Below are 22,913 nucleotides of genomic sequence, written 5' to 3' on the forward strand. Positions count from 1 at the left end.
CTCTGATTGGCTGTCCGGCTGCCTCCCTTCTGGGCTACTCGACACCCGCTCCCCCTGCTCGCTTCTTTGTTGAGCTGAGCGTGGGTGAGCGGTCGCCGGTAGCCCTGCTGAAAGTATAGGCCTAGGAAGCCCTGCCTGGCCCTAGCGGGCCTCCGTGAGTAGCAAGTGTTTATTTTTCCTTGGATGCCTTTTGCATCCGCGCTCTGAGCGCGTTGTTGTGCCTGCTCTCCCCTCCCCTCCCACTTCCTGGTCCTCCTCTCCCTCCCGCCTCCCTGCCCACCCACACCCCCCCTCCCCTTTCTCTTCCTATAACCATTCCCTCCTGGGCAGCCCTCTGCCCGGCAGCCCCCTGTGGCTAAGGGCCCCTAGGCCAAGGGCGACTCCTACAGTTGCGGCTCCCTGTGTGTCTGCAAGTGTCCGCAGGGGACGCCAGGCGCCAGCATCACTTTCTATCTCCACCTTCTCCCGGCCCACCCCACCTACACCAGGTCACTACATTCGCATTGGTGTCTTCACCTCACTGTGTCCAACAGTTGTGGTTAACTAGGGTTTTTTCTCCCCTCGCAGGATTCTCAAACCTAGGTGGGCTCTCCACTGTGTACCTAATACGCATTACTGCTGTTGTTTCTGAAATGTGGTGAGCTAGGGTTTTTCTCCCCTCGCAGGATTCTCAAACCTAGGTGGGCTCTCCACTGTGTACCTAATACGCATTACTGCTGTTGTTTCTGAAATGTGGTGAACTAGGTTTTTTCTCCCCTCGCAGGATTCTCAAACTTAGGTGGGCTCTCCACTGTGTACCAAATACGCATTACTGCTGTTGTTTCTGAAATGTGGTGAACTAGGGTTTTTCTCCCCTCGTAGGATTCTCAAACTTAGGTGGGCTCTCCACTGTGTACCTAATACGCATTACTGTTGTTGTTCTGAACTGTGGTAAACGTGTGCCTGCCGCTCTATTCCTGTCTGCGGGCTCTCGCATCGTCTGTCTCCCCCCTCCACTCCCTCCTACTCCATGGTGCTCTCTATCTCGCCTATCTTCTCTAACTGCTTCTCCATCGATTATCCTGCTCTCCTCACTAAATCTGGTAGGAAAAAGTTTAAAAAGGACATCCTGGTCTCCAACCCAGGCCTCCCTATCGCTGACACCTATACCAGTGCCTGCTCCAAGGAAACTCTTACTGACATCCTCTTTTTTGTGCCTTCGCCTGACCTATGGACCCTTCATATGGTCTCTGTGCTCTCTCCTTTCTCCTCTTCTCCCATTAATGGTGGCACCCGTTGGGATGTCCTCCTGGCCCCCTTCTGCTCCTCTAAGGCCATCATTAATGTCTATGCTATTGGGACCGTCTTGGTCCAAGGTCCTCAGGCCAACCTTCACCTCTTTGATAGACGCTTCCCTCGCCTCATCAACTTCCTTTCCTCTCCCGCTGTCCCCCCTCCTCTGTCCTCGGCTACCTTGCCTCTACCCTCCCTCCCTGCCCCCTCTAGTGCTCCTTCTTCACCTCCTTCTTCTACACCTCCGCAGGGCGTACCTCTGATCTGTACCCCCCCCCGGAAGTCCTTCAAGGCTGGCAACCTTCTCCACATTGCCACTCTTAACTCTCGCTCTGCCATCAAGCATTCCTCTGATATCTGTCACCTTCTTGAGGAACTGGACCTTGACGTCCTCGGTCTCACTGAGACATGGTTCACAGCCAGCTCTGTCACCAGCTTTGACACACTCCTTCCTGACGGTTACAAGATCTTCTCCGTGCCCAGGCCCAACCGTGCAGGTGGGGGTGTTGCCCTTATCTTCCCTGAGTGGATTCCTGCCACTGTCACTCCTACGCAGACCTACTCCTCTTTTGAATGTCTTGTCTGCCGACTCTCTCTCTCTCCTAGCCATTCCCTTACTGTGGCTACTATCTATCGGCCACCTGGTCAAATTTCCTCCTTCCTCTCTGAGTGGGCTGACCTCTCCTCCTCACTCTTGTCCTCAACCACTCAACTCCTCTTTCTTCGTGACTTCAACATCCACCTTGATGCCTCCTGTCCCCCCACTGGACTCTTTCGTGACCTCTGCGACTCTCTCTCACTCTCTATTCTCCCGTCTGGGCCTACTCATTCTGCAGGGCACACTCTTGATGCTCTGATTTCTTCTGACCTTCCCCTCTCTGTCCCTCTCTCCACTCCTCTCTCCTGGAGTGATCACTTTCTCCTATCCTCCCACCTCACCCTCCCTACCCCACAGGCAAAGCCACCCTCATCATTGCCACCCACCTTCTCGGTCATCCGACCCATGAAGCGCGTGTCAGTTGAGGCTTTCGCTGCCACCTTCTCGCCCCCCCTCCCCCTTCGGCTGACTCCCACCCTGACACAGCCCTCTCCATGCTCCACTCTGCTATATCTGATACTCTTGATATCCTTGCCCCTGTCATGAGAATCCGCCTGAAGCCCAAAGCCAAATGTAACTCCTGGTATGACTCGGATCTCGTAACCCTAAAACGCAAGTGCAGGGTGGCTGAGAGGAAATGGCGTGCTTCATGTTCATCCTCTGATAAACTGGCCTGCCGCCTGCTCCAAAGGCAATACCGTCTCTCCGTTCTCACCAAAAAGAGAGCCCTTATCCAAGCCCGCATCTCTGCGGCATCCAACAACTCGGCTGAACTCTTTAAAATCTGCAAGGAGCTTGCCAACCCTGCTGCAGGCTCTACCTCTCCTGTCCCCTCCCAGGCCCTCTGCACTGCACTGGCCTCTCACTTCATCTCAAAAACTCAGGACATCCTGTCCTCACTCTCCTCCTATCACCTCCCTCCCTCTCTTCCCGACTCTTCCTCTGGCCCTTCTGCAGCCACCCCTCCTCCCTTCTTCTCTGCCTTTCCACTTTTTTCTGCTGACGAGGTTTCCAGACAAGTCGATCTATGAAAGTCTCGTCTAAACAGGTTCACCCCTGTTCCTCCAAAACTATCAAGGACCACAATGACACCCTGGCTCCTGCCCTGGCTGACTTTTGCAACCACTCCTTCGCCTCTGGAGTCTTCCCTTCCCCCCTCAAGCACTCCCTTGTGCATCCTCTTCTTAAGAAACCCTCTTCCGACCCCTCCTGCCTGGCTAACTATCGCCCAATCTCATTCACTCCCTTCCTGGGCAAGCTCCTGGAGAAACTGGCCATCTCCCAGCTTAACCTCCATCCCGAAACTGTTGGTAGTCTCCATGACCATCAATCTGGCTTCAGAGCGGCCAGAAGCATGGAAACTGCTCTCCTGAACATCCGTGAGGACCTGCTCTTGAACCTCGACTCCAACACTCCTGCCTTTGACACTGTCAACCATGCCATCCTGCTCAACCGTCTCCGTGATGACCTGGGTATCACTGGTCAGGCTCTGGCGTGGCTGACCTCTTTCTTTTCAAATCGACCCTCCCAGGTCCAACTTGGGTCCTTCCTCTCTGACATCTTTTTTCCACCTGTGGTGTTCCCCAGGGATCTAATCTCTCTCCCTGGCTGTTCAACCAGTATCTGGCACTCCTTGCCCACCGCATCGCCGCTCTCTGCCCCTACTTTCAGTGCTATGCGGACGACACCCAGCTCATTTTCAGGCTACCCTTGGCCTCCTCCTTTCCTTCCCTCATCTCTGACTGTCTGTCTGCCATCCAGGAATGGTGTGCCGCCAATGACCTCTGCCTTAATGCTAGTAAGACTGAGATTCTACTCATCGGCACACCCACTCCCTCCTTCCCTGTAGCTCTCTGGCCATCCTCGCTTGGCCCTCCTCCTGCTCCTACCTGCAAGGCAAAAAACCTCGGGGTCATCTTCGACTCCACACTCTCCTTCTCCCCTCATATATCTGACGTCTCTAAGAAGTCACACTACCAGCTGCACCTCCTCAGAGGTATTCTTCCCTTCCTCTCCTTCCCCCAGAAGCTCACTGTCTCCCGAGCCCTGGTTCTCTCGAAGCTGGACTACTGTAACAGTCTCTATCTTAATCTGCCTGCCTCCACTCTCCGCCCCCTGCAACTCATCCAGAACAGAACTGCGAGACTTGTCCTTGGCCACAAGCCCAGGGACCGTATCTCTCCAGGGCTGAAATCTCTACACTGGCTCCCAGTGGTTGCGAGGATTAAGTTCAAAACCCTCTGCATTGTCCACAAGGCCTTCTGGGGCCTGGGGCCTAAATACCTTCAACTCGCTCTTCCTAAATATCTTCCTTCCCGAGCCCCTCGTTCATCCATCTCCAACTCCCTCAGGGTCAGCCGCTTCTCGAAGCAACGAGCCGGGGGTCGATCTCTCGCCGTGGCAGGGGCCTCCCTCTGGAACAGCCTTCCTGCCTCCCTGAAACTTGAGGAGAACCATCTCCGGTTCCGGAAGCACCTCAAAACCTTCCTCTTTGCTTCTGCTTTCTCTCTCCCTCTCCCCTGCTAAAGTCTCGACATGAATCTGCACCGAATCTGCAACTGGGCCACTCTCACCGACCTCGGTCCTGGTCCCAGCCACTCTCCTCTTGCACTGCCTCCCTGGCAACCCCTGCACTGAGGGACTGTCTCTGTATCCCTACAGCCCCCCTTTTCCCAGCACTTGTCTGCACTTACCTTGCACTTGCCACCAGCTGGCCCTATTTATTTACTTGTTCTACTTACTTGTACTGCACTTCCCCCTTTCCCTTGCACTTTTCCCTTCCCCCTACCCCTGCACTTACACGGTCTGAATGTCACCTGGCCTAGTAGGATCGTTGTCTGTCTTCCCCTTGTTTCCCCCCCCGCCTCGTCGCGCCTTGAAACACTTGTGTATAGGCGCGTTACAAATGCCATATCATATCATATCATATCATACAAATTAATTGTATGTTGAGGCCTGCCTATCGCCCCATGTACGTGCACCATGAGCTGAGAAAGTACTTTAAGAACATATGACAATTTTAATATTCTGACTGTCAGTAAACAAAACCACCTGGCCTAGATATTTCAGTGAACAAAAACAAGTGGGCCAGATATGTGATGTAATCAGTGATGTCATGAATGACATTTGTGATGTCTTTGATGTCTAGGTGTTAGTCTTAGCAGTGCGCTATGGTGGTGTGAGTTATGTTTGCTTATGTTACCTTAACTGGCGTATTTCTGAGGTTTTCCGGTTTTACTTGTAACCATAACGTCGCTTTAACAAAGATGTATCATTGAATTTCATAGGTTTTATTAGTGCAACCTAACCATAACGTCCCTTTAACAAAGTTTTTTCACTGAATTTCATAGGTTTTTACCAATGCATGCTATTTTCCTACAACTTCCTTACCACAATATAGCAACACTTCTGTCAAATTTGCAATGTGTCACCTTAAAACTCTGCCATTTTACACCTTCTAGCATAATTTTTACCACTTCTAAACACTTTTTGCATCCGTCGACGTCCGCAAATGTCTGATGTCATCACAGACATTCCGGACAATGCCACGTGACCACGCGCTCGCACACAGCAGGATGAAGTGCCGCGAAGGCATCAACACTTCATAATTGGATCCATGCTTTGAGGACTGTTTGGAACTGCATTTTTTGACTGATCTAGGAACTTTCAAGCTCAAAATGTACTCATGCACAGCTCCTACACCAATACTTACTCATTATCCATTAACAATCTATTACAAAGCACATAGTTGGAAGAATATTACCAAAACTGATATTTCTCTTAAAAATTGCATCAACTATTGTCATCTCTCCTCCCCAAGAGCCACCACCACCACCAGCTGGAGGACCTACACAACAAAAAAGTGCAGTACTACCATAGGCAATGAAGAGGACCAAAAAAATGAGGTAGAGGAAGTGCCTAGCTCTAGCACCCAGAGAGAATCATGGGTTTGGCAGTTCTTTACCACTGTTGGGAGTGTACCAAAGGCTAAAGCTACCAAAGTGAAATGCAATGAGTGCAACTTTGCACTCAGTCGCGGACTACCTGGACAGTACTCCTACAGAACCACATCCATGCGCCGCCTCACCTACTCCAACCACGGCAATGCTCTCAGAAAGGTTGTTCCTTTATAAGCAAGTAGTAGGCTGTCTTCATCCACCTCATCTTCCTCAACCAATACTGTAACCACACAGCCTACTTCTGTGGTACACAAAATCCCACAAGCTACCTTGCAAGCATTAAAATAGGCTGTTGATCCATATCTTTCGAAGATATGGATCAAAGGAAGCAATATCCTTTTTTTTACAGCCCTGCGTTACCGCTTTGGGAACCCAGGGTGCTAATGGTCTTCATCACGGGGGATAATGGTCCAGAGCCTTTGTTATCCACTTTCGCTGGCTTGGGCTGATAACCTGGGCTGCCGGGCTGTTATCCCCTGTTTCAGTCCCTGTAAAGTGGTATGAATGCCACTTTATTCCCATTAGCATAACACAACATCTTATTGAGTCTATGTACTTTACTGAGAAATGTAAAGTAGATGGAGTCTATAAGATTATTATTTTTTTGTTCTATTTCTTGTTCTATTTTTTAACTGTGAAATTTGGTTTCCTAAAGGAACCTTTCTTTGTTGTTTTTTGATGTATTTTATTTTTGCAGGAGAGGTTAGAACGTAAAGTGGGGAGGGAAATGAGGCAAGAGGCACCAAGCACTAACATGGAGGTGCAGGTGGACAGGGGAAGATGTTGAGCGTGTGTTACTTCTAAGGTAGGGGCCAGTGTTTCTCATGCTCCTTGCTTAGAGCTTCAAAAACACTTTGAAATTGCTTCCCCCTGCAGAGAGCTGTGTTGTAGTATATACAGAGGACTTTGTCTTTGAAAGATATGGATCAACAGCCTCTTTTATTGCTTGCAAAGTAGCTGGTGGGGTTTGGTGTCCCACGGAAGTAGGCTGTGGGTTACAATATTGGCTGAGGAAGATTAGATGGAGGAAGACAGTCTACTACTTGTTAAGAAAGGGACAACCTTTCTGAGAGCATTGCAGTGGTTGGATTTGGTGTGGCGGCGCATGGAGGTGGTTCCGTAGGAGTACTGTCCAGGCAGTACACGACTGAGTACAAAGTTTCACTCAGTTCATTTCACTTAAGTAGCTTAAGCCTTTGGTGCACTCCCAACAGTGGTAAAGAACTGCCACACCCATGATTCTCTCTGAGTGCTAGAGGTAGGCACTTCCTCTACCTCATCTTCTTGGTTCTCTTCATTGCCTTTGGAAGTACTGCGCTTCTTTTGTTGTGTAGGCCCTCCAGCTGGTGGTGGTGTTGGCTCTTGAGGAGGAGGCATGACAATAGTTGTCATTATAAGAGAAATAGCAGTTTTGCTAATATTCTTCCAAGTATTTGCTTTGTACTAGATTGTTAATGGATAATGAGTAAGAATAGGTGTAGGAGCTCTGCAAGGGTACATTCTGAGCTTGAAAGTTCCTATATCAGTAGAAAATGCAGTACCAAACTGTTCTCGAAGCACGGACCCGATCGTGAAGAGCAAACACGTTTGCAGACACATCATCATGCCGCGGATTAGTTCTTAGTCACGCAGCACTGTCCGGAAGGTCCGCGATGAGATCAGACGTTCGCACACATCTACAGATGCAAAAACAGTGGAAAAAGTTGCAAAAAGTGTGTAGAAGTGTTAAAAATGATGCTAGAAGGTGGGAAATGGCAGAGTTTTAAGGTAAAACTTTGTAAATTGGACAACAATGTTGCTATTTTGGGGTAAGTATGATATTAGTAAGTTGTAGGAAATTAGCACGCGCTGGTAAAAACCCATGAAATTCACTGAAAAAATGTTGTTAATGGGACGTTATGGTTAAGCTGCACTAATAAAAACTTATGAAATTGAATGAAAACATTTTGTCAAAGGGACATTATGGTTACAAGTAAAACTGAAAAACCTCAGAAATTCACCAGCTATGGTAAGCTAAGCAACCATAACTCGCGCCACCACCGTGCACTGCTAAGACTAACAACAAGCACATCAAAGATGACATCACAAATGTCATTGATGACATCACTGATGACATAGGCAATGGATGCAGCATGCACCATAGAAGTACAATATTTATAATCTTATAATGTTGGATAGTAAAAAAATGAATGGTACCGTATAAGAGTTTTGAGTAATGTTAAACATGTAATGACAATGTATCATCACATTTCAGCTTATAACTTTAGTTCTCATAGTCACATTTTTATATGAGATTTAAATCATGGGATGGAGCTTCCCATAAGCTTTATAAAGTTGTTTGATTGATTTCTGTACACCTTATGCTTCATGAGAAAATGAACAAAGTTTGATCATCTACGTAACCCTATGGCAAGATAATGATATACATATTGTTCCTTCAATTTCACATTCCTTTCTTGTCTTCAAACTGAACATGTGAGCTGATATCTGCTTCCTCTGTTGGTTTTGGTCTGGTGTAAATCCATTAAAATTCCTGCAAAGTCAATGGCCGGACCCTGTGGCTGCTTATCTCCAGATGCAGATGAAGACAACTCCACCCCTGACTCATAAAGCACCTTCTGGTGTACGTCAAATGTCATTAGCTCAGGGAGAGGGACCGACCATGAATTTCAGTTTTAAATCCATGTATTTTAGAATGGTCAACCAATTAATGACTGCCTTTATTTACCCAGTTGATGGCTCCTGAGGGGTGAAATAGCCCCTGATGCCATAACGAAAGAGGCGAGAGTCATGAGGGGATGTGCCTCTAAGTAAAAGGCCTGCCCTGAAATAATGTGGAACATAAGGCATTGTACATTCAAATCAAAAGTAAAGGAAATGTGCTTAATTGCAAAATATGGAAAGATGCCAACTGCCTTGAATGAAGGAAGCAAAAGACACATGGCTAGGATATTTTGATTAATCCATGAAGAGCTGCACTGATATTCCATTAAACCACAGTGCACAGGACCACAGGGCACAGTATCTCAAAGGAAATTGCCAAGACTATGTTTTATGCAGCTGTGCTAACAGGAGGTTTCTCTTATGTGTTAACTAAAGGAAAGATCCTTTCATGTTTCCTCCAAAAGTGACAATCTGCAAAATCAAATGGTCACCAAAGCCACTAAAAGTGTGATTATGATGCCCTCATTTAACCAGCATACGCAGGTGGCAACTTTGTAGTAGCACTTATAGATGATAAAACTGTGTGCCTTCCAAGATTGCATTTTAAAGTGAAATGTGAAGTTAAAAGGCAATTCACGGCTGAGTTTGAAAGGTCCTCTGCTGCTTGCCATTTGTGTTTTTTTCTCTTTGCTCAAGATGTGAAACTGAATTCCAGGGTCCATGTTGCCTGGATATCTGGGCCTGCAACTTCAAACCTCAGTGCCTTCCATTAGAAATACAACTTAAAATACTTATAGAGATCAAATTTGCGGTGGAAGACTATATAAGGAGGTCTGTTCTGTCACACTGCTGACCTCCAGGTCACCAAAACGCATAAAAAGTGAATTAGTGGTCATTAGCTCTTGGAGAGCTGAGCTAATCTAAACACAGAACCCTCTCCGAACATCACAGGCATGAACAGGGAAACTGAAACTGGGAGAGCAAGGATGGGGGCCAGAGCCAAGGAGTGGTTTGGCTGCCCATTGTTTAAAAAGGAAAATGCTCTTTATCTTGTAAAATGAACAATATTCATGGTACAGTGTTCATTTTGGGGTTTCTGGAAAGGTGACAGTTAACCCTTTCTGTTCATCCCAAGACGATTTTTGTGAGATAAACAAAACTAAAGTTATTCAGGAAAATGTGATTTGGACCTTATTGTGTTTACCAGTGATGCGAAAATTTGATAAAGCATGTAATATATGATCAGAACGGTGCCCTTAAAGGGCCATGTTTTTCAATGATATGATCCTGGAGTAAATAAAGAAAAACTATAACTCTGCACAGGAATGACATACAGACTCCTGAGTAGCGTCATTGGACTCGCAGAAAAATTTTGTTTTCAAAAATACATATCTGCCAAAACGTGGAAGTTATGGTTATTTGCAAGATAGTGAGATTTTATGTGCAAAAACATGACCAAGCCAACCTGTTGAGCTGAGATGATGAAGTGCTCTCCTCCCCTTGAGTCCCAAAGCACATCCACATTTTATGGACCTATCAGCACACATGTGGGAGTGGGGTAGTGGAGCATTAACCAATGCCTTCTGTGGGAACTATGACAAGTCGAGATATCATTTGCACTATAACTAAGTCTGCCCGCCTCAGAGCAGGACTTTTTCCACTAATCCCATGAGGTGATCGCCTGCGAAATCTGGAGAAACATCTCAGCAGTGAGAGGCCTAAATCTTGCAGAGGAGCCAGGAGATTAGAAGCTGGCTTGGGAAGCCTTGGAGGACTCCGCAGAGACCTTGAATGGCCTTATTTTGCTGTCCCAACAGTGCCCTGACGCTCCTTGATGTTCGGCCCAGACCTCTCCTGTAAGTATAACTAAACCCCAAAAGCCATAGAGTGTGTAGGCCCTGTATTCTTGTAGCATTGCCTTAGATAATTCACCATTGTCAAATCCCCATTTGCCTTTATTCTTGTAGATTGGCTTGGATAAATCTCCATTGCAAATTCCCCATTTTCCTGTAGATATCTGTCCTTTCCCCATTGAAGAATCCCCTTGCCTGTGTATTCCAGCCATTTCCCCATTGAAAAATATCGCATTTACCTGTGTAGATCCATAGTCTATTTATCAAAGTAAATCTATTAATTCCCCTATTGAATCCACAGGATATTGGTGTAATTCAAAACCAACAATCTTTTTTCTGTGTTTTGTGAGCCTGTATAGTCCCATATATTTGCCAAAACAATTGACTTTAAAAAGCCCTTGTTCCATGTGTCCCACTGTAAGGTGCAAAATGAAATTGTTCCCATTTTCCCATTCTGTTCCTATTTCCCCATTGTAAGGTGTAAAACGAAATTGTTCCCATTTCCCCATGCTGCTCCTATTTCCCCATTGTAAGGTAAAAACAAATTCCCATTTGTGGTTTTTCCCCAATTGAAATTGTGCTAAAAATCCCAAAATCGGGTTTCCTCTTCTGTTCTTATCATAAACTTAAAGCCCTGTGTGTAATTGTCAGTTGTGGCAAAACACATTTTCCCCTTGCATCCCTGTCTCCTCTTAAATGTTGTTGTGATTAAGTCTTCCAAAATCTGATGTTCCCCCTGTGTTCTGACTAGTATTCTCTAAAGCCATGCCTGTCTTTCTAAGTATAAACAGAACACATTCCCTTCCTTTCTATTATTTCCCATAGCAGTTGTGATAAATAACAGCAAAAAACATGTTCCCATTGTGCTGTGGCAAACGGATTTTACGTTTTCCTTTCTGTCTCCCATATTGTTTCCGTGAGCATCACACAAAAAATGATGTTCCCCTTGCATTCCTACTCCCTGCCACTGCCTTTCATTCAAAGTAATTAAGCCCAATTGATGTTTGTGGGGGTGAGGGTCGCTGGGGGAGTGTTTAACCATGATGCTATTGCTGTGGGTTGAATTGTTCTTCCTCTGTTTTGTAATTTAAAAGAAAGTACTTGTGACAGTATATCTCAGCCTGGTCGCTTTACAGAAGTCCTTGTGTTTTTGTGTTGCCCTAACATTGCTGGCTGATGTGATCTGTTGGTTCTAATTTGATTGTAATGAATATATTAATAAATATCTTATGAATACACACCGGCCTGGTTCTTAGTCCATTGTGATGCGGGGTATTCATTGGGGTTGTGTGTGAGACGGGTTGGAGGCCTTATCAAAAAAGGACCTGAAGTATAGCAATCAAAGCATTTTTGTTGTGCGCCACATTCATTGTAGGGGAAGGAGGTCCCTGACTTGCGTGTGCCGCATAATAAACCTTGACACTCCAACGCGCATTAAATTCCAAGCTGGTCACTATTGTGGCGTGAAACAATGTTTCAGGTAGATAGAAGATAGAGAGGAGGTGTGCAGTCCTGGCCCTGTGAATCTCATGAGACAATGTCATTTTGGTCTAACCCAGCATTTCTGTAGAAAAATCGCTGACCTAAGCACAGCTCTTCATCATGCACAGAAAACGTGTACTTTTAAATGTTGCAATTCCTACACACATTGGCTTGCTTTCATATCTTGCATAAGGCCATATCTGTCCAATTTTAATTTATACTTTAGATTAAATTGGCACAGGCACTGAAGTTTCGCTGATAGACAGGTCCTTTCAATCCCAGATGTAGTTGTCTTCATTTCCATTCTGCTCTCTTTTTGTAAAAAAGTGCCTTGCATTGTTTCATAATGCAGTGAAAGGTAGGGCTCTAATGTTAGTTGTTTGTGATTCGCACACAGATAGGAAAGTATTTCTGGATTTCTAGGATTCAATCAGCCGAACACAGTTTTCATTTTTACTTGGGGCTCCATTTAAACCCCACAGTCTGGACACAAAGAGTGGGACACAGAATGGCATGGCAGTTTATGGATACATGACGCTTCCCTTATAGCTGTACTTTGGAATTGTGTATTTCCTCTCCAGCCAAACTCCACTAATGCTGCACTGTCCTGACTCAATTTTTCCACAGACCTTGGAAATACTAGTATATATTAGTTGGGCAGGACGAAGAATATTCTGAGGGCACAGCTTGCTTCAAAAGTGGGCAAAGCAGGCAAAGAATGTTGAGGCAAGCCTCATAATGGTCTTTGAGCACAAGAAGCATAAAAGTGTTTTACAGTGGCAATGCTAGCATGTATTATTGGACAGGACTCTGAATTTTGTTTCAGAACGCCTAACTTAAAATAACTTAGCAGCTCTGGCTTATATTGTTCACAGAAGCATCATGAGGGTCTTTGGGCACAAGCTGAATCAAAATGTTTTTCAGAGGCCATGCCATGCTAGCATAATTTATTTGAGTAGAAATCAGAAATTGAGGCATTTTACAAGAAAAGACTCCGAGACTTATGTACCATATTTATGTCATCAGGAAGGTGATGTTAGTGTGTGTGTACCTGTTGCCCATCACAAAGGTAATTTTCTAAACATGCAATTGTAAAAGCAAAACTGTGTTGCACAGTACCGCAAGGAAGACTGCAGGCCCAGTTGACGATGTCAGTGGTGAGCATATCTTGTGGAAACCAAGATACCTCAATACATATAGTGATGTCTTCAAGGCAAAATGTGTCTACGTCATGGAGCTTAAGCCCATTGTAAATATTCATTAAGACAGTTAAAGCATTTTTACTCAGAGGGCTCACTTTCCAATTGCCCACACCTGTGGGCCTCATTATGACCCAGGCGCTAAGTGTTTAACGGCGCCGTAAAAGGCTGCGGCGCCGTTAAACCCTTAACGACTGATTACGAGGTCCCTTTGCGGGTGGCACTTTAACGCTTGCTATTAGCAGGCGTTAAAAAACCAACCCGCAAAGGGACCTTGGTGCTAAGTACCGTACTTAGCGCCTTCCCCATTCCCATTGAGCCATATGGGGCAAAAATGGGAATGGGGAAGGACCATGGCGGCATGGGGAATTACCGCCCGCCAACCTCGGAATGAGGTGGTAATTCCCCATTCCGCCACGGCAGAGTCGGTAAATTACCGGCATGGACCATGGTGCTATTAGCACCATGGTCCAACGCCTGGGTCGTAATGAGGGCCTCAGTGTCTTAAACTGTTGCTATTACAGGATATATGTTGTTCTGACAACCAGAACTAAACATATCAAGTGCAAATAAGGATAGAATTGGGAACTGCTACAGCGCCCACTATGCACTAAAGATGTGTTTGAAGTTTTATGAGATGTAAGCCTTTCAAATCAAGTTTGTGGCACACTTTAGACCCTCCACTAGATCTGCCCCGAAAAGGCTGTAAGTAACACCCCCCTGATTATGACCCCATCATGGTGCTGTACGCTCTCAAAAAGCGCCAGTGGCCTAGACAAAAACCTGCCCACAGTAGCACAATTGTCCATATGGTGAGTTCCCAGAATCCGTTTTTTAACATTTTATTTCCAGCTACGAATGACAGAAAAACTTGCAAACTAGCGTTAAATGATGAAAGATTGAGTTTGTTTTGAGCCCAGCCCAAAGCTAAAAACGATGTCAGCCAATTCAAGGAGTAGAAACGAATTTCAACCTTGGCGGGCCTTCCTGTATTTTGGTCTCTAAAGAAGCCTTGAGCAGAACAAAGGGCTGCACGTAGGTTACCTGAAGATGGCGCTATTGAGCCAATCCAGGGCTGGCTATACGTTGCTGTTCTCACAATTGTATTAGTCCAACCTGGACTGATATATAAAAGAGGGGACATGCTCCTTACCATCACCGTGACTTGAGCGGGTTAAGACTTAGTTCACGAATAGTCGGTCCGTCCTTCAGAGGGCAATAAATGAGCACCAAACACCGTGTGTAATAATAAGCAGCGGTCAGATTCCTGAGGGTTCCTAGCGCTATATAAATACTAAATTTATGAAGGCGAGAATCTCAATAATTATGTGCCACAGTGATTAAAAGTTGCAGCCAGCTTTCTTAAAACAAAAAATGTTTAAAGGAATTATGCAGATGTTAAATTGGAAGCACAGCGTATTTAAGTTGTATTTAAAAAAGTCGAATGAAAATAAAATGGAATCTCTTTTTAAATTGCTTTTAACTATAGCGTTGAATTTCACTGAACTCAGGTTCGGCAGAGAAGATGATGGAGCTGATGTTAGAGCTTCTGTCGAGGGCGCTGCAGTTATATACACCTCACGTCCTTATGAAATGGCCGTTCGGCGTCCCTCGTAGATTGCCCACGCTGGAGCTCGCATACAGCAGGTGTAGGCGTATTGCCTCCTCGAAAATGGCGTGTTTTCCTCATTCCTCGGGCACCGCCCCTTACCAGTGAGCTTATCTTGCGGCAACAGGCGGGCTTGCAGTCTTTCAGACAACGTATCACCCCATAAGAACATTTCACAAAAAAAAAGAAGAGCAGCTATTGCCAAAGAAAAATGACTCACTGAGTCCTGAAGCAAAGATGTTGCTGCCTATGTGCGTGAGTGTGAATTGGAGAACAAGGTGACATGTTTTCTTCTGGATGATGGACGCATGGCAACACTGGGATCATGGGTGGCAAACAGAGACTCGGAGGCCAAATGCACAGAGCCACATACGAACCTATATACACGATAACATATCCCTAACCGGTGAGCAAATACACTGTAATTTCTACACCACCACCACAGGACACATCCATGACCCCCTCCCCGCCCCCACTCCATGATATCACTTTCTTCTTACTTCTCGAGCATCAGGTCTCATGGATAACGTCTTCCCATTAGATCGCCTGACAAATGATTTATTCCTGATCCTTCTGGTCTACTTTTTGCAGGGCTCCATCAAATAGCCAGCCTCCTAGCCTTCTCTTATTTCAGCAAACTCGACATCTTTCTTGCCCAGGATTTATCAGGCGCTAGGCTAGGCTGCCTTCTTTGGAAAGAGCTCACAATGACTTGCCCCTGATTAAACCTCTACATCTTTTCAGGACTGAATTGTTTCTAAACCTAAGCATGCATCAACCAAGGAGGCCTTCTTTGTGACATCTCTATCCTCTACCGGGCAGACTGGCTGAACTATCAACATAACTCTTTCAGGCTTTATTTTCTCCTGTCTCATCCTGCAAATTAATACAGCCAGGCCTCTCTTGATCTCTACCTTCCTAGTGTGAAAGGGTGGTTGTGAGGGGTCATGGCTTCTGGCTAAACTGAGGCCCTGGCGTGTGAACATGCATTCCGCACGTGCTCCCACAAGCGAGTTAGCCAGCTTAGAAGACATGTGTCACACCCACTGCTGGCAGCCCCAGGAGAGGAGGCCTTGTAAAAAAAAGAACGACCCATTCAGCCCTTCTGCTCAGCTGTGTCAGTACACAGATATTCTCTGTAATGCTGGTAGGCCAACAGGACCACATGCCCCATTCTATTTTGGTGGGATTCGTCCAGTGTTGTTTTCTCGGTCTTGGAGCCTTAAACTTCTAATTATTAGTACTGGACTAGAAAGCCCCTGCGCAGCCCCTGCGCAGCCCCTGCGACTGTGTACAAAGTGTACATGAGCCATCCATGGGCCAAAGGCCCTGTTACATGTTATACAATCAGATGATGTGAAAATAAGCAAGTAGGGAATGGACACAGAGAGGGACACATGCATCCTTTGTGCAATTCTCAATGTACATGTTGTCGGTGACCAAGAATAAATATGGGTTAGTCATAAATATATATTTAGACACAGAGAGTAACTATTAACAGGCTCTGGGAATGACAATTTAGCCCTGAAGATGCACAACACACACTTAAGCAATAGGCCCCGAGCAAAGGGGGGTGGAGGGGCATTACCACTTCAAGTAATGCTCCAGGGCCCATAGTTACAGCCTTAACGAAGGCCCTGGGGCATTACCTGAAGTGGTAATGCCCCCCTGCCAGGGGCCTATTGCTATTACTACCCGGGCCCATAAGACCAGGGTACTAAAAGCATTTTGTTTTCTGTTCCAAACCACTACGGCTTTTTGGAAAAGAAAAAAAAATGAAATAAATGCCTGCTGTTGAAGGGAAAATAAAGTTTGTTTTCCCTTTCCATGGCAGCCATTGAAAAAATAGAAAAAAGTAAACATAAAATTGGCCGCCATGGAAACGGGAAGAAAGAACCTACACGTAGTCCCTTCTCGTTTTGTAAAAAGTAAACAAAAAAATTGCTGCCATGAAAAGGAAGAAGGGACTACATGTAGTCCCTTCTTCCTTTCCATGACGGCCTGTGGCAGATCAGCAGCAGACGCAAACGCGCTGGGGGCGCAAGTGTTCCCAGCATGTATGTTCTCAAAATGGACAGAAAAGAAAGTAAGTGGGTGGGGAGAGAATTCTGTGGATGCGGGTGGAGGGAAGACTTACCTCATTCCCTGGCGAGCGGAGATGGTGGCCGCCAGCCCTGAGGAGGCTCTGGGCAGTGGGATTATTTTCTGGTATTGCCGGTGTTCTGAGCCTCCCCATTGGCTGAGAAGCCACCACACCCCCCCAGGCTGTGTACTAATTAGAGTTTATCTGTGCAGTACAAAATTATTTTACTCAATGCAATAAAAACATCTAGGTTTACTTTATTCACCATACCTACATAAGGTTGGCTCTCCTAAACAAAAGCTCCCTTAACATATTATGTACTAAGTAGGCACACAGATTTGGTGTGTTTCCCTTTTTTCTTGGTCAGTGCTATGCTTTTATTCCTCTCCAATGGCCCTACAGATATGACATGTATCACACCATTTCTCTCTACCTTCCATTGTCTAGCATTACTCTACAAACATTTCATATTTGTTTAACTGTGCTCCATCCTTCCAACGTCCTCCACTATGATGCCCTTTTCCATTCCTCTGTAGAGAAAGGTCTCATATCTCTGAAGGGGACACAGTACGCTATTTTCCATACAGCACTTGGTGCTGTTTAGTACACTATGAAGGTGATTGCCTTTGTATACAGATCTATTAACATAACAGATATTGGGCACAGCAATTAACGTGATTTAAAGTGGCAGTGTTGGCAAATATCATGATCACCACTTAATGAAAGTGATTACATGGAAATAAGGGGCATGTGTTATGCGAGTGATATCAAAGTGATTTACACTTTAATGCTGCCCTATGTTATGGGTGCATCAGCATCAAAGTTATAAGAGAGGCAATACTGTCATATATTTTGCGTGCAGTTTTATGACAGGGATTTACTGTGACAATACAGGGATGTGTGTGCAACATAATCAAAGTGAAGGAGGGGTGGGAGCATGGGAGGTGGCTATGGGGGTAGCTTGCTGTAAGGAAGGCATGGTATCAAACAGTAAGGCAGACACAAGTGATCACAGTTCAAGGGCGTTTACTGAACTTCAATTGGGTTTGATAAAAAGCCTATCTGATCCTAAATTTAAAGATGGGAGCAAGCTACAACCATCAAATAATAATAACGCACTCGTAGTGGTGACTTGTCAAAATAAAAGGGCCTATACTAATAAACCTATTGCCAATCCTTACTTCTAAATACAAATTGTGTGGGAAACAATGTTATCCAAAAGAAAAGTGTTAAAGAAATGATATGTCAGGATATTCAAGCCATTGGCTTCCCTTCCCCACATTTTAAGCACAGGACAAGGTGGCACACTCGAGCTTAGCACACTGTCTTCACTAGCACAAGGATGCAGTTCAAGACTTCAACATCAGGGACTTCTGTGGCAAAGTCTCTTTGTCATTCAAAGTCTCTTATTTCAGAGGGCCTGCTGCAACATGACAAAACAGTAAAGTTCCTGTCCTCTCAAGTTTTTCACGTATACAACTTCTCAGGTGTTTTACTGTTGACTGAGGGTCACACTCTGCTGGGCTCAGACCCACTTTAACACAAAACCTTCAATTGGTCTCCCTCTGCCGGGCTTAGACCTGATTCATGTACTTTTTTAAACTTTCTCTATTTCCTCAAAATCAAAGACTTTCAACCGTGTGCTGGATTTTGCTTGACCCGTCGCAGGCCCACTTTCATTCACATGTTTTTGTTCTCTTTCAGTTGGTTTCCCTTTGCTGGGCTCAGACCTAATTTATCTACTTGTATCACTTCTCAGATGGATACCTTAGAGAGACCTTTGATTGAGCACCCACACAGTGCCAAACCACTCCATCAACGGTATTGTAGCTTGCTTTAAAGTTCAATCACTCATCAGCAGTTTAACTTCACTCACATCTCTTATCACACGTGTTTCAACAATGTTTGTTCCAGTGCTTGCCATACAATATTGCTGCTTGCAACTTTGGCTTCAACACAAACCGGTAATGTATTTGTCTCCCCAACTCACCTGCTGTGCTGACTTCACTGAAGCTGCTTTGAACTTCGAGCCAAAGATGGTACCACGGCGGCAGTTGATTCTCCCCACCTTGATTACTGATGCGGGAGGGCCCTGGGTGACACACAATGCAGGATTGTCCAGCCTAGCTTCCTGGTCTTACGCTTTCTATTCCAAGGTCTATGGAAAGTGATGGTTCCTTGTCGAAAAGGTCAAAGGAATGTCCCTTCTTGCGATCCCCTTCAGTTTGCCGTCTTTCCTCCCTTGCTCAACTGCTGTTTCCTCATGTGCTTTGACTCACTCAGAGTATGCTCTCATGCTCCGGCTTTTATCCGTTTGGGGAAGTGTTATGGAGTTAAGGTGTGAGTGATTGTCGATAATTGCCTGCCTGACCTCGCCTGACCATAGTCTTGGGAAATGTCAGGTAGACGGCTCGGGTGTTAGTCTGTTTTCCCTTATAGTACCTGTCTGTGACAAAGTGTTTGTGTTGTAAAAGAGAGGGTAGAGTTCCTAAATATCCTATTGGGTACGATGGGGTAAAGGTGTTACAAGGAAGGGGATACAGCATCTCACCACCCAGTGTCCCACTCCCACTCCCCAAACACCCCTCACCCAGGTGATCCTCCCGCATTGGTACACCCCCAGGAACTGGATCCAAAAGCAATAACCGTGTCCTGGTCACCTGGATGGCAGATCCCCGGGGACTAGTGGGTGAGACACCTTCTGGTTTCTCACATTGTCCATTTAAAAAAATGCAGCACAAAAGACCCCACACAAAGAAATGGTCCAGACCCTAAAAAGCATAATGAAGTTGATTTTCATTGGCAATGCTGGTGTGTATATTTTTGGACACAAGTTCATGAAAATGATTTACAATTACATATATTGTGGACAAAAGCATTATCAAAATGTAAAACGCTACTTTATACTGGTGGTGGCATTACAACAATTTGATTTATTCAGGTGTTAAAGAGCCACTTGTAAATTGTTTCTTTTTTTAGCCTACTTTTCTCACAAATTGTGCACAAATCCAACTTATTATATCAAACATGTTCTCAGAGGGAAAAACCCTAACCACCCGTTTATTTAGGGCTGCCAAATCATACCTGGTCATCATGCCTAATTCACGGGGGATGTTAATACCCTCCAATGAATCGATTCCCCAGCCACCACCAACCTTGAATCATTTACAATTCCGGTGCCCAGCTTAGAAGCATCTTGCACTCCCAGGCAGTAAAAGCTGCACCACTCCTTTATGGCTGATCCTCTGATGGTTTTGGGATGAATCTCTGATGTGATGTGCATCCTAATGTCTCCCCATCAGCCTAAAGTCTATCATAACAGTGATACCAGTCCACGATGTGACTTCCCAATGTGCTCCTGTTCAAGGATTGCAATTATGCTCTAAAGCGTTCAATTTATGTACAATGTTTATACTCAAGCAATTTAATGTCTACACCTTATCTGATATGGCCCTGCTCACATTCTCTTTACACCCATTTAAGTCCTCACATTGCACCATGGTGATCTTGATGAAGACTTCTCCACTGGACAGTTGGCCTCAAAAAGTGGGAACAATACTAAGATTGTAAGATAGCTCAGCTAGTTGTGTGTTCTCTGATGCATTCGCTGTGTGATCTCCAGGTAAACACTTTGAATCCTTTGACAAAGCTAATTCAACCTTTCATCCTTCTGGGGTCAATAAATGAGTACCACAGGGATACTGTACCGCTGCCTCTTTGTTTAACATCTATATCAGGCCACTACTCAGCCTACTGGGCAACCTGCGTGTCCAATATATCAACTGCACTGATGACACCCAGGTGGCCCTTAAGTTGTATGACAATTGGACACAGCACTCAGAAGCCCTCAATACAGACTATGGATAGGATCAAGATCTCTGGCACTTAATAGGGAAAACACAGAGCTCCTTATTGAGGCCTCAGGACCACGATTAAAGAAACTGAACTCCGACTGCAAAAGCTTTGTCATCGCTGGTACCAGGATTACAGTAGCCAAATGTGTGAAGACCGGGGAGTATATTTGGATGCAGAATTATAAATGAGATCTCAGGCCTCACAGATTCGATCCACCGGTGGCTATGTCACCAAGCTCTTAAACCATAAGACCATACATCTACACCAACAGCATGCATTTCTGGCCACAGCTTTAATTAACACCAGGCTAGACTACTACAACAGTCTGCTGGTTGGAAGTTGACAGGCTAACATTCCTCACCGCAAGTCACCCAAAACTGTGCCGTGCGTGTGATTCACAGTCTCTCGAGACGTAAACACATTGCGACAGCCAGAAGGACCTAAAACTGGCTATCCATTAAACAAAGAATCACACATCAGCTCCTTACTCTGTCCCAAGTACTCGACGATGAGTCAGCCAAGTCAAAACCTGCTATTTAAAGACAACTTCAAATGGCCTCAAATGAACTGCGGTTCAAGTTGGCCAGATTTGGAGGTATCAGCTTCAACATTCAGGCACCAAAAGTATGGAATGATCTGCCAGTCGCACTGATAGCTATTAGCTCCCTCTCAGTATGTATTTAAAAGATCAGTAAAGACCCACCTGTTCAACCTCAAGCTAGTTTAAATTGTCCCTTGTCATTTCCATGTCCCCCCTCCACTGCTTTGACCTTTATATGTGAGTGCCCTGTTTTGTCATGCTTGTTTGTGTGTGCTCTGAACCCCACGGGCATGTGGCGCCCTATAAGAAATAAATAATAATAATAATAATAATAATATTAATAATAATAATAATAATACCAATTTCAGTTTGGAGATAATTGTATATAAATGTTCTATGCACAGCGCTATAGAAATAAGAAATTTCTATCATTGCTCCAGCACAGCGTGTACCATTGATTTATACAGTGGAGTAAAACAACTACAATGTGTTCTGTTGATTAGGAGTCTAATTGGTCCAAAAAGCCAATCGGCAGGCTGAAATTTGAATAAGAAGTGCACATTTTTAAAATAAGAAGGAAAAAGACGCACCATGATCAGAATCTGTCATTCCATACGCAATGCTATTGTGATGGGATTATTCACGAGAGATGCATGATGGCACTTTTTTCAATTAGAGAAAAACATAAAATCACTAGAAAGCAACTAAAAAAGGAAAGCAGAAATTCATAGCGGCTGACTTAATGCACATACGAAATTAAATCTGGTGCCACTCACTCCGAGCCTACTGTCCTGTTCCCCCCTCTCTGTGAATTAGTTTGTTTGGTAGCTTATTATTTCATTGTGTTCCAGTTCGGGAGCAAAACCTTTGAAAATGTATGCACTTTATGATATTTAAACCCTTAAGTACTCGGGGCATATCGTATATTCGTATTCTAATTTACATAGGAAATCATTGAAGACCGCCCAGTCTTGCACCATGCAACTATTAATATAGCATGCATGCCCTGTGGCTGTTAGACCATTTTCTATTGGTGAATGTATGACTCTGGTGATGACCCCATCTTAACTCAGCTTTTGGAGTCATTTTTAAGGTCACATTCATCTTCGGATTGATGACCAAACCCATGGTTCATTCAAACAGTGAATAAAGCAACTCATAAAGAATGGCTACGCATTAAAGATGATATTAACTGTTTACTATTCAGTATCTCAATAAAAAATGAGGAGATCATAGACTTGTTCTGGTCAAACCAGGTGCTAATCAAAGGCCTACAATTTACAACATGTAGGGAGCTTAGAAAATCCTACCCTGCTACCGATCTTGGCGAAGCAGTGAAAGAAGATTACACATGAGGTGTTTGCTTCTGCCTTCCATGACACCGAAAGGGGATTGGCCAATGTCTTCACCATCCCGTAATCCTCCTCATGTACTCACAGTCAGACCTCTAGTCCAGGGGGTCTGCAACCTGAGGCTCTTCAGATGCCGTTGACTCTGAATCACATGATCACTAACAATAGGTTACGGTGATAAGGGCTGATGGGCATTGTACTCTAAAACCACTGGAGAGTGAAAAGTTGTAGACCTCTATTCTAGATCGCTCACTAACCTAAGACACTTAAGAGAGTAAAATATTCAGAACACGTCACAAAATGCGTCAACAGTAATGAGGTAGTCAAGAAAATAAAACAGTTAAGGAATTTGAAAGAGTATGGCAAAGATTCAGCTCTGGGATGGATAAACTGGCTTTCAAGGTGCACTCTAGCGATAATTGCTAAGTTATCTTTCAGAAAACAGA

Source organism: Ambystoma mexicanum, chromosome 10 (genome assembly GCF_040938575.1).
Source record: "Ambystoma mexicanum isolate Mex_15411 chromosome 10, UKY_AmexF1_1, whole genome shotgun sequence".
NCBI lineage: Eukaryota > Metazoa > Chordata > Amphibia > Caudata > Ambystomatidae > Ambystoma > Ambystoma mexicanum.